Raw genomic sequence first — 13,456 nt, 5'->3', positions numbered from 1 at the left:
TTTTATAAAATAAAACTACAGTCCTGTCAACATGCTTACAAAACTTCAGTGGTTATCTTTCCCTAACCTCTATATTTGTTTATTTTTGTTTTACATATGAATTGTTCAAGTCAGAATCAAAAAAAGTCTACATATTTGGTTGTGTGAGTCTCCAAAGTCACGATTTAATGTGTATATTTCCCCTTTTTATTTTTTCTAATATTTGCTTGTTGAAGAAAGTCATGTTTTCTCTATGAAGTGTTCCACATTTTTCACTTTACCATTTATTCATGTGATGTCCATTTAATGTGTAGCTGTAGACCCAGCATTTCTTGTAAACTGGTAGTTAAAGCTAGAGGTTTAATAATATTCAGTCTTTATTTTTCCCAAGAAAACTTCCTGGGGGATACCAAGGGATTTCCAACCTCTTACTTGCATTTACTGTGGGCCAGTATCTGATTCGTATTTGCATGAGTATTATGAAATTTATTATAAATACTACTGGCTTCCCAGGACTGAGTGTTAAATACAGAATCTTTGGAGAATGCACCACTTCAAAAACTAACCCAAAGTAGTGTTCCATCTTCTTTTATTAAGAAATTTTAACATCAATTCCAATACCGTTTTTGATGACAGAGTTTAGTAATTTCTGACAATGATCTCTACATATAATTTGTCTTTTCCACCCAGTCTTGTGATGGAAGAGGCTGCCGCTAAGGTCTCTGATACGCCCTGGAGACATTTTCCCCATTGTCTTGGTAATTTGGCTCCTCGTTACTTATGAAAATTTCTGTAGCCAGTTTGAGTTTCTTCCCAGATAATGGGTGTTTCTTTTCTACCATAGGGTCAGGCTGTAAATTTTCCAGACTTTTACATTCTCCTTCCCTTTAAACACAAGTTCCAGTTTTGGATCATCTCTCTCAAGTTCTGATGTAGTTTGATTGTGTCCTCACCCAAATCTCATCTTGAATTGTAGCTCCCATAATCCCCATATGTCCTGGGAGAGACCAAGTGGGAGGTAATTGAATCATGGGGGGCGGGGTTTTCCCATGCTGTTCTCATGATTGTGAATAAGTCTCACAAGATCTGATACTTTTATAAAGGGAAGTTCTTCTGCACATGCTCCTTCTTTCCTGCTGCCATGTAAGATGTGTCTTTGCATCTCCTTCATTTTCTACCATGATTATGAGGCCTCCCCTACTATATGGAACTCTGAGTCCATTAAAACCTTTTTCTTTATAAATTACCCATTTTTAGGTATTTCTTCATAGCACTATGAAAATTGACTAATACATTAAATTGGCATCATAGAGTGGGGTGCTGCCGTAAACATACCTGAAAACGTGGAAGCAACTTTGGAACTGGGTAACAGCAAAGGTTAGAAAAGGTTAGAGGGCTCAGAAAAAGATAGAAAATTATGGGAAAGTTTGAAACTTCATAGAGACTTGTTGAATGGCTTTGCCCAAAATGCCAATAGTGAAATGGACAGTGAATTCCAGGCTAAGGTGGTTTCAGATGGAGATGAGGAACTTATTGGACACTGGGGCAAAGGTCATTCTTGCCATGCTGTAGCAGAGACTGGTCGCATTTTGCCCCTGCCCTAGAGATCTGTGTAACTTTGAACTTGAAAAAGATGATTTAGGGTATCTGGTAGAAGAAATTTCTTAGCAGCAAAGCATTCAAGATGTGGCTTGGGTACTCTGAAAAGCATTCAGTTTTAGTCATTCACAGATATGTGGTTTGGAATTGGAACTTAGGTTCAAAAGGGAAGCAGAGCATAAAAGTTCAGAAAATTTACAGGCTGGTGATGTGATAGAATATAAGGCCTCATGTTCTGAAGATAAATTCAAGCCAGCCACAGGAATTTGAATGAGTAATAAGGAGGCAAATGTTAATCACCAAGACAATGGAGAAAATGTCTCCAGAGCATGTCAGAAGTCTTCATGGCATAGCCTCCCATCACAGGCCCAGAGACCTAGAGGGAAAAAATGGTTTCAGGGGCTGAACCCCAGGCCTTCCCACTTTGTGCAGTCTTGGGGCTTGGTGCCCTGTGTCCCAGCTGTGGCTAAAAGGGGTCAGACTGTTGATTCAGATGGTGCAAGCCCAAAGCCTTGGTGGCTTACACATGCTATTGGGCCTGCTGGTGCACAGAAGTGAAGAGTTGAGGTTTGGGAACCTCCACCTAGATTTCACAGGTTGTATGGAATTCCTTGATGTCCAGACGGCCGTTTGCTGCAGGGATGGAGCCCTCATGGAGAACCTCTGCTAGGGCAGTACAGAAGGGAAATGCAGGGTGGCAGCCCCCACAGAAAGTCCCCCCTGAGACACTGCCTAGTGTAACAGTGAGAAGACAGCCACTGTCCTTCAGATGCCAGAATGGTAAATCTACCAATAGCTTACACCATGCTCCTAGAAAAGTGGCAGACACTCCATGCCGGTCTGTGAAAGCAGCCAGGAAGGGAGCTGTACCCTACAAACCCACAGGGGCACAGCTGCCCAAGATCATGGGAGGCCATCTCTGGCATCAGTATAACCTGAATGTGAGACATGGAGTCAAAGCTCATTTTGGAGCTTTAACTTTTAACTGCCCCTCTGGATTTTGGACTTGCTTGGGGCCTGTAGCCCCTTCATTTTGGCCAATTTATCCCATTTGGAATGGGTGTATTTACCCAAAGCTTGTGCCCCCATTGTATCTAGGAAGTCACTGACTTTCTTTTGATTTTACAGGCTCATAGGTGGAAGGGACTTGCGTTGTCTTAGATGGCACTTTGGACTTGGACTTTGGAGTTAACGCTACAGTTATGTAAGACTTTGGGAGACTGTTGGAAAGGCACGATTGTGTTTTGAATAGGAAGGACAGGAGATTTGGGAGGGGCCAGAGGTGGAATGATATGGTTTGGCAGTGTTCCCACGCAAATCTCATCTTGAATTGTAGCTCCCATAATCCCTGTGTGTCCGGGGAGGGACCCAGTGGGAGGTAATTGAATCATGGGGCAGAATTTTCCTGTGCTATTCTCATGATAGTGAATAAGTTGCATGAGATCTGATGGTTTCATAAAGGGCAGTTCCTCTGCACACACTCTTGTTACTTGCCACCATGTAAGACATGATTTGCTCCTCCTTCACCTTCTGCCGTGATTGTGAGGCCTCCCTAGCCATGTGGAACTATGAGTACATTAAACCTCTTTTTCTTTATAAGTTACCCAGTCTCAGATACTTCTTCGTTAACAGTATGAAAATGAACTAATACAAGTTCAAAGGTCCAAAGATCTCTAGGTCAGGGGTAAAATGTCTCCAGTCTCTTTGCTAAAATATAACAAGAGTGAACTTTGCTCCAGTGTCAAATAAGTTCCTCATCTCCATCTGAGAACCCCTCAGCCTGAACTTCATTGTCCTTATCACTCTCAGCATCTTGGTCAAAACCATTCAGCAAGTCTCTAGGAAGTTCCACACTTTCCCACATCTTCCTGTCTTCTTCTGAGCGCTACAAACTGTTCCAGACTCTTCCTGTTACCCAGTCTCAAAGTTGCTTCCACATTTTCAAGTATCTTTGTAGCAGTGCCCCAAACTCCTGGTACCAATTTCCTGTATTAGTCTGTTTTCACACTGCTAAAAAGAAATACCCAAACTTGGTAATTTATAAAGGGTAGAGGTTTAGTTTACTCGAAGTTCCAAATGGCTGGGAGGCCTCAGGAAACTAATAATCATGGAATTAGGGGAAGCAAATATGTCCTTATTCACAGGGTGGCAGGAGAGAGAAGAGTGTATGGGAATAGCCCCTTATAAATCCATCAGATTGTATGAGAACTCACTGTCACGAGAACAGCATGGGGGATCCAATCATCTCCCCCATGATCCACTCACCTCCCATCAAGTTCCTTCCTTGACACTTGGGGGTTATGGGGATTAAAATTCAAGATGAGATTTGCATGGGGACCCAGACCCAACCCATATCAGTTTGGTTTTTATGGGGAACATGACAATTTGGAAGTGATGGCTTAGTAGCTGACCAGACATTTGAGTTAGAATCACGAAACTGAGGGAGGACAAATTTAGAGTTTAAAGCCTGTCAGGTGGTAGGGAACCTAGTAAACACCACAGAATTTTGGATGGGTAAAAAGTTGTTGTACTCAAAGAATAAAAATGTTCCAGAAATATCCCAGCCTTCACAGGGATACAAGTCAGTTTGAAATCATCTCAATCCTGATTAAGTTAATGCAATCTAGGATTACAAGTGACCCCCCCACCCAGCTGCCCCCAAAAATTAATGGTAAAGTCTCTTTCGAAGAAGGTTTTGTCATCGTAAGTGTCTAATTTTTCCTACAAGACAAAATTTGCTACCAAAAAATGAATGTAAATCTTGGACTTTTATAGAAAGGTAAGGAACTTTTACTGGCAAAATTAATCAGGAAAGATGGTAGAACTGTAGATTTAATGAGAAATATGTGACAGTATTTTATCCAATACTAAAATGCAAGATACATATTTTAACTGTAAGTATGTACCTATAAGCCCATTCAAGGGCTCACAGTGCTCATTGAAGTGATGAGCCTTCTTTCTTCATTACTACCTGTAGAGTAGAGGATTGGATCCTACTCTCTGCATAGACACATTCTTTCCTTACCTGAGCATGTATATTGACATTTCCTGTTTTAGATTTTATTGAAACTGAAAGAAAGAGCTGTACAACTAAAGGCGAAGTATAACTTTAATGAAAATTATATCTTTAGACATTTTCATAAAGCCATGGATTCTCTTATTAAATGCTGGAACCCAGTCCTCCTCCTGCTACAACCACACATATTAACGTTTTCAAATTACCTGATCCTACTATTGCAAATAAATCTCCACTGAGTTATGCATGGAAGTATTTAATAGGGTAAATCAGTTGCAAAAACTTATTTTTAAATAGCGTGAAAATAAAGCAAGCCCTTCTTGGCCCCAATTCGGAAAGCCCTGTCATATCACTGATTGAGCTTACCTGCTGTATTCCCTCTGCCTCCATCCCTCTGAACTGAAGATGGGTCCCATAAGATGGACCAGCCACACAATGGTTCGAAGTGGTTATAGTAAGATTCATTTGCCACCTAAATTTTAGGTAAAATTTGTCACTGGAATTTTCAGGACCTGAGCACATAGACCCTAGAATTTTGCAAAACAAACACATCTGAATTTGGAATCTGTATCTTAAATGTTATCACCTCTGTGACAGTAGCCCTGAAACCCTCTCTGTGCTACCACTGAAGCCTGTTCACTTCTGTATTATGGTTATAATTCTTTTTTTTTTTAACTTCTATTCCTCTACTAGATTGTGACTTAATGGATGATGAGGACAATGTTACATTCATCTTAGGAATCCCAGTGCTTGACACTATACCTGGCATGCACTAAAAATTTCCTCCATAAAGACTGAATAAAATTTATAAAAGGATACTTTAGGTTTATAGGTCATAGACATAAATTAGTGGAAGGTAACAGCTATCCCATAAAGCACATTAGAGATACTGGTTTTCCAACAGCTACATGGAGTGGGACCATACAAACCAGCTAAAGGTAAGGCCCTGCAGGTGCGGCTTCTCCAGCACTTTCTTTCTGTCTTTGTTGCATGATTCTCATGAGCTGCCTCCAACCTTGTAAAGTCAGCCAAGAAGGGAAAATCAGAGGCTGGTCCATTCCTTGCTGGTGTGATGATATGAGGAGTCAGCCTTTTTGAACAGATCTCAGTGGTTTCTGTAGTTGTTGTTGTTGTTGTTGTTGTTGTTGTTTTGTTTTTATTCTGGTCAATCCAATCATGTGGTTCAACTACTTCTTCAATGGCCTGCCAAAGGAAAAGGGGCTGAGTATATGAATTAATTCCCAGGCTTCAGGGAGCAGAAAATGCCTGCAATTTGTTTGGGCATTGCAGTGTGCTTTTGCTCTTGTTGACTATAAAAAGTTTAGGGAGAAAAATGAAAGTAAGGAATTAAACTCCCTACTATATAATATATTGGTTTACAAGAAAAAGATTTGTTTCACACACACACACACACGGTAAATAAATATATTTAAGGACCTGACCTGCTGTTTCCTTTACAGGGCCAGAAATACTTGGCAGCTAAATTAATAAAAGCAGAGGATCTTGGAAAGTCATTTGGGTTCTTGCAGAGTCAAGAAGGTCTTGGAGAGTCATTAGGATGGTGAGGCTTGGAGGAGAGAGGGGCGAGTTTCTGCGTCCTGCGGTAGGAAGAAGACGGAGTCCACAGCAGACTGTGTGCCCCAACTAGTCCCTGTGGCCCGGGTGCTTGAACCTCAGGCTACAGCTAGGACAGGCGCGTGGTTATTTCCTTTTCTGGAAGAAGGAAGGCTAGCAGCCTCTGGAGGTTTTGTAAAGCGGACATCCCCTTAAGAGTCTAAACGGAGGCTCCTTATGAGGATATTACCCTCGTAGAGGTTCTTTGCCTTCCGGGTCTTGGACTGAGCTGGAGTCTATGATCTGGTCCTTAGGAATCCTGATCTTACAACATTTTTGACCTGAAGTGGAAATGAACATCACCTTTTCCTGCTAGTGGTCGAGTCATTTGGTAATATTTATCCAAACCTTAAAAATCATGCACAACCATCTAGACAGTATATATCAAAACAGAGTTACATGGTAATAGTAAGAGAAGTAACAAAGGCAAAGGCGCCATACCATTTCCGGAGCGTTTATGCCAGGTACATCTCCACGACCATCCCATAGGCTACTTCATTTAGCCTCATGCCCTCTATGAGACAGTATTAGCAGGGGCATGTTCTTTATACGCAATGACGGAACCAGGACAGAGGCAAACAGAAAGATGTAATGGCTTTCAGGGTCACGCTCAGCACAGTGTTCTGTCTACATTTTACCACCCAAAGCCCAACACTGATGAGATAGGGAGAAACTGCAAAGGCACCTGGCAACAGGTGTGTGTAAAAGGAAGGGGAAAGATATGAGAACAATCTTCCACACTTGGTGACTAGTTCTTCCAATTATCCAAGTACTTCAAACAAGATTACAAAGCAAACATGTATATTTAATGTAGAATATGTGTGCATTTTAATATATTGAATAGGCTATGAGATGTGACCTTGAAAAGCACTAGGCTTAGATACAATATTGCATTAAACTGCTGTGGGTCCACGAATGTGAGAATCATATTCATTCACTTCTGTTCCCCAATATCCAGCATAATACCTGGCACAAGTAGGAATTAACATGTCTTTTAAATGAATGATACTATTTTGGAAATGGTATTATTTGTGTACCTTTTCCGTCTTCACCATTTGAGGGCAGAACTCTTAACATTCTACCCTTCATAGAATCTGGAACCAGATCTTGTAAATTGCCACCAGAAATTTACACCTTGAATAGATGATTGGATGGATGAAAAAAGAGTAAAGCAGGAAGAAGTAAGGCACTATGCCTTTTTGCAGTTAGATATGAGAGGCAGCTATCATTCAATAGAATGAGTTTGGCTTCTAGTTTCAAATGGGATTACAAATCCTGACGAGGATGTTTCTGCACAATTATTTGCTAAAGCTTTTTGTGAAATGGCTAAGATAATCTCCCCTTCCCCACAAGGTTATTAAGAGTATTAAATGAAACAGACACATGTAAATGCCAAGATCAGGGAGGAACTCAAAGCAGTACAGCAGCAGATGTCATTTCCCTCTACACACTCCTAGTCCTTCCCTGAGCAGACATAAGTGTTAGCCAGGCCAATGAAAGCAGCGAAGCAGCCAAGTTGGACTTTGCCAAGGGATCCCACGCCACCACCACTCCTTTTAAAAGTTGCTACATCCAGCCAAACTAAGCTTCATAAGTGAAGGAGAAATAAAATCCTTTACGAACAAGCAATTACTCAGAGATTTCATCACCACCAGGCCTGCTTTACAAGGGCTCCTGAAAGAAGCACTAAACATAGAAAGAAACAACCAGTACCAGCCACTCCAAAAACATACCAAATGGTAAAGAGCATTGATACAATGAAGAAACTGCATCAACTAACGGGCAAAACAGCTAGCTAGCATCAAAATGGCAGGATCAAATTCACACATAACAATTTTAATGCTAAATGTAAATGGGCTAAATGCCCCAATCAAAAGACACAGACTGGCAAATTGGATAAAAAGTCAAAACCCATCGGTGTGCTGTATCCAGGAAACCCATCTCACACGCAAGGATACACAGAGGCTCAAAATAAAGGAATGGAGGAAGATTTACCAAACAAATGGAGTGCAAAAAAAAGATAGAAGTTGCAATTCTAGTCTCTGATAAAATAGACTTTAAAGCAACAAAGATCAAAAGAGACAAAAAAGGACATTACATAATGGTAAAAGGATCAATGCAACAAGAAGAGCTAACGATCCTAAATATATGCACACACAATACAGGAGCACCAAGATACATAAAGCAAGTTCTTAATGGCCTACAAGAAGACTTAGACTCCCACACAATAATACTGGGAGATTTTTACACTCCACTGTCAATATTAGACAGATCAGTGAGACAGAAAATTAACAAGAATATCCACGACTTGAACTCAGATCTGGACCAAGCAAACCTAATAGACATCTACAGAACTCTCCACCCCAAATCCACAGAACATACATTGTTCTCAGTATCACATCACACATACTCTAACTTGACCACATAATTGGAAGTAAATCACTCCTCAGCAAATGCAAAAGAACGGAAATCAAAACAAACAGTCTCTCAGACCACAGTGCAATCAAGTTAGAACTCAGAATTCAGAAACCAACTCAGAACCACACAGCTTCATGGAAGCTTAACAACAGGCTCTTGAATGTTGACTGGATAAACAATGAAATGAAGGCAGAAATAAAGATGTTCTTCGAAATCAATGAGAACGAAGACACAACATACTAGAATCTCTGGGACACATTTAAAGCGGTGTCTAGAGGAAAATATATAGCAATAAATGCCCACATGAGAAGCAAGGAAAGATCTAAAATCAACACCCTATCATCAAAATTGAAAGAGGTAGAGAAGCAAGATCAAAAAACCTCAAGGCCTAGCAGAAGACAAGAAATAACTAAGATCAGAGCAGAACTGAAGGAGATAGAGACACAAAAAACCCTTCAAAAAATCAATAAATCCAATAGTTGGTTTTTCAAAAAGATCAACAAAATAGACAGACCACTAGCCAGATTAATAAAAAAGAAAAGAGAGAATAATCAAATAGATGCAATAAAAAACGATAAAGGGGATATCACCACAGATTCCACAGAAATACAAACCATCATCAGAGATTATTACAAACAACTCTCTGAACATAACTAGTAAACCTGGAAGAAATGGATACATTCCTGGACACTTGCATGCTCCCAAGCCTAAACCAGGAAGAAGTTGAAACCCTGAATAGACCAATGACAAGAGCAGAAGTTGAGGCAGCAATTAATAGCTTTCCAACCAAAACAAGCCCATGTCCAGATGGGTTCACAGTCAAAATCTACCAGACATACAAAGAGAAGCTGGTACCATTCCTTCTGAAACTATTCCAAACAATCCAAAAAGAGGGAATCCTTCCAGAATCATTTTATGAGACCAACATCATCCTGATACCAAAATCCAGCAGAGACTCCACAAGAAAAGAAAACTTCAGGCCAATATCAATCATAAACATAGAGGCAAAAATCTTCAATAGAATACTGGTAAACTGATTGCAACAGCACATCAAAAGGCTTATCCACCATGATCAAGTAGGCTTCATCCAGGGATGCAAGGCTGGTTCAACATACACAAGTCTATAAACATAATTCACCACATAAACAGAACCAAAGACAAAAACCACGTGATTATCTCAATAGATGCAGAGAAGACCTTTGTCAAAATTCAACAGCGCTTTATGCTAAAAACTCTCAATAAACTAGGTATTGACGGAATGTATCTCAAAATAATAAAAGCTTATTTACAACAAACCCACAACCAATATGATACTGAATGGGCAAAAACTGGAAGCATTCCCTTTGAAATCTGGCACTAGGCAAGGATGCTCTCTCTCACTACTCCTATTCAATATAGTATTGGAAGTTCTAGTCAGAGCAATCAGGCAAGAAAAAGAAATAAAGCATATACAATTAGGAAAGAAGGAAGTCAAATTGTCTCTATTTGCCGATGACATGATTGTATATCTAGAAGACCCCATCGTCTCAGCCCAAAACCTCCTGAAACTGATAAGCAACTTCAACAAAGTCTCAGGATACAAAATCAATGCGCAAAAATCACAAGCATTTCTATACACCAATAGCAGACTTAAAGAGAGCTAAATCAAGAATGAACTGCCATTCACAATTGCTATAAAGAGAATAAAATACCTAGGAATACAACTAACAAATGATGCAAAGGACCTCTTCAAGGAGAACTACAAACCACTGCTCAACGAAATAAGAGAGGAGACAAACAGATGGAGAAACATTCCATGCTCATAGTTAGGAAGCATCAGTATCGTGAAAATGGCCATAATGCCCAAAGTGATTTACAGATTCCACACTATCCCCATCAAGCTACCAATGGCCTTCTTCACAGAACTGGAAAAAACCACCTTAAACTTCATATGGAACCCAAGGAGAGCCTGCGTAGCCAAGTCAATTCCAAGAAAAAAGAACAAAGCTGGAGACATCACACTACCTGACTTCAAACTATACTACAAGGCTACAATAATCAAAACAGCATGATACCGGTACAAAAACAGAGACATAGACCAATGGAACAGAACAGAGGCCTCAGAGGCAACTCAACACGTCTACAACCATCTGATCTTTGACAAACCTCACAAAAACAAGCAATGGGGAAGGGATTCCCTGTTTAATAAATGGTGTTGGGAAAACTGGCTATGTGCAGAAAGAAGAAACTGGACCACTTCCTGACACCTTACACTGAAATTAACTCCTGATAGATTAAATACTTAAACATAAAACCTAACACCATAAAAACCCTAGAAGAAAATCTAGGCAAAACCATTCAGGACATAGGTGTAGGCAAGGACTTCATGACTAAAACACCAAAAGCATTGACAACAAAAGCCAAAATAGACAAATGGGACCTAATCAAACTCCACAGCTTCTGCGCAGCAAAAGAAACAGTCATTAGAGTGAATCAGCAACCAACAGAATGGGAAAACATTTTTGCAATCTACCCCTCTGATAAAGGGCTAATATCCAGAATCTATGAAGAACTAAAACAAATTTACAAGAAAAAACAAGCCCATTCAAAAGTGGGTGAAGGATATGAACAGACACTTTACAAAAGACATATATGAGGCCAACAAACATGAAAAAATGCTCATCATCACTGGTCATCAGAGAAATGCAAATCAAAACTACATTGAGATACCATCTCACACCAGTTAGAATTAAAAATGAATGAACACCAGTGTTCATTAAAAAATCTGGAGACAACAGATACTGGAGAGGATATGGAGAAATAGGAACACTTTTACAGTGTTGGTGGGAGTGTAAATTAGTTCAGCCACTGTGGAAGACATTGTGGCGATTCCTAAAGGACCTAGAAATAGAAATTCCATTTGACCCAGCAATCCCATTACTGGGTGGTATATATCCAAAGGATTATAAATCATTCTGTTATAAAGACACATGCACACGAATGTTCACTGTGGCACTGTTTACAATAGCAAAGACTTGGAACCAACTCAAATGCCCAACGATGATAGACTGGACAGGGAAAATGTGGCACATATACACCATGGAATAGTATGCAGCCATAAAAAATGATGAGTTTGTGTCCTTTGTAAGGACATGGATGAACCTGGAAACCATCATTCTCAGCAAACTGACGCAAGAACGGAAAATCAAACACCACATGTTCTCACTCATAGGTGGTTGTTGAACAATGAGAATACATAGACACAGGGAGGGAGCATCACACACCAGGGTCTGTTGTGGGGGGGAAACAGGGGAGGGACAGTGGGGGCTGGGGAGTTGGGGAGGGATAACATAGGGAGAAATGCCAGATATAGGTGACGGGGAGGAAGGCAGCAAACCACACTGCCATGTGTGAACCTATGAAACAATCTCATGTGTTCTTCACATGTACCCCAAAACCTAAAATGCAATTTTAAAAAATGTTACTACAAAAGTAATCATTAGAAAGTTTTATATATAATAACAATGGCACTTTTAACTTGATCACACATCTTGATTTAGCACACAGGTATTGATTTTCAGTGGCTTTCAATGATTAAGAATAAGTTATGGCAACAAAAAAAAGGAAATTTGTGTAGAATATGATGAACCTGGAATTTTTGGTTATATATGTATAGGTATACATATATATATATACATAGAGAGAAAAAGAGGGCAAGAGAGAGAGATAGCAGTAATGGCTTTTAAAATAAACTCAAATAATAATAGAAAACAAAACATCTTCATGAATATCATAATGTTTTTTCTACAACAAAGCCTTGTTTTAAAAATGTGCACAAGGTTATATACTTTTATGAATTTTATATAATTTCTTAAAGATACGTTATCAAATTAATATTTTCTAGCTGGAATATCATATTCAAGGGTGATAGTAAACACTCCAAACACACCAACTGTTACAAAATAATTATGTCTATGTGTTTTATTGTTTTCCATAATAAAATTATCATAAATGATATGAATTATTGATTAAATTTAATGTTTATAGACCATAAATCTGTGAAAAGCCACAAGAGCATTATTTTTACATACTTTTCAAGAAGTCAAATAATAGTGTAACCTTTGAGTATAACAGAATTCATTTCCATAGCAGAATTACAAATACACGAATTATAAATACAAGTGATACTCCATTAAATCCATTCTGCTTTTAACTGTACAACTATTTACAGCCACAGGCAGGAATAAAAAGGTGTATATAGGTGTGGAAGAAAATTAATCTATGCTGTTACCTTTATATTTGACCTTGCATGTAAAATAATTTCAAGAAGGGGTTTTCCCAAATAACCACTAACAAACAAGCAAGCGAAAACACAAGAAAACAAACAAACAAACAAACAAACAAAAAACTACTTACTGACAGTTACTTAACTGTAGCTAATGTTGGAACAAGTGTGTCCCCTGTAGATTTAGTCTAAGAATTAAGAAATTGGCCAAGCACTGTGACTCATGCTTGCAATCCTAGCACTTTGGGAGGTCGAGGCGAGCAGAATGCCAGAGCTCAGGAGTTTAAGATCAGCCTGGGCAATATGGCCAAACCCTGTAGCTACTAAAAATAAAAAATTTTTTTAAAGTTAGCCTAGCTGGGCATGGTGGTGCATGCCTGTAGTCCCAGATACTCAGAAAGCTCAGGCATGAGAATCGCTTGAATGTAGGGGATGGAGGTTTCAGTGAGCCAAGATTATGCCACTTCAACCCAGCCTGGGTGACAGAGCAAGACTCTATGAGAGAGAGAGAGAGAGAGAGAGAGAGAGAGAGAGAGAGAGAAGGAGGGAGGGAGGAAGGGAGGGAG

The 13,456-nt window shown here is 39.5% G+C and overlaps 1 long non-coding RNA gene across 1 annotated transcript in view; it reads right to left on the bottom strand.

The window, feature by feature from the left end:
• Nucleotides 1-4,342: 4,342 nt before the first annotated feature.
• LOC119467011 overlaps nt 4,343-13,456 on the bottom strand; it is an 18,469-nt gene continuing 9,355 nt past the window's right edge. Inside the window, exon 3 of the long non-coding RNA XR_005195526.1 lies at nt 4,343-6,489. This is a non-coding gene — a long non-coding RNA (uncharacterized LOC119467011). The remainder of the gene's footprint in view (nt 6,490-13,456) is intronic.

The sequence above is a fragment of the Cebus imitator genome, unplaced genomic scaffold (genome assembly GCF_001604975.1).
Source record: "Cebus imitator isolate Cc_AM_T3 unplaced genomic scaffold, Cebus_imitator-1.0 Scaffold253, whole genome shotgun sequence".
NCBI classification, from domain to species: Eukaryota; Metazoa; Chordata; class Mammalia; order Primates; family Cebidae; genus Cebus; species Cebus imitator.
The sequence above is the reverse complement of the archived record's forward strand: the minus strand, read 5'-3'. Positions and strand labels throughout refer to the sequence as shown.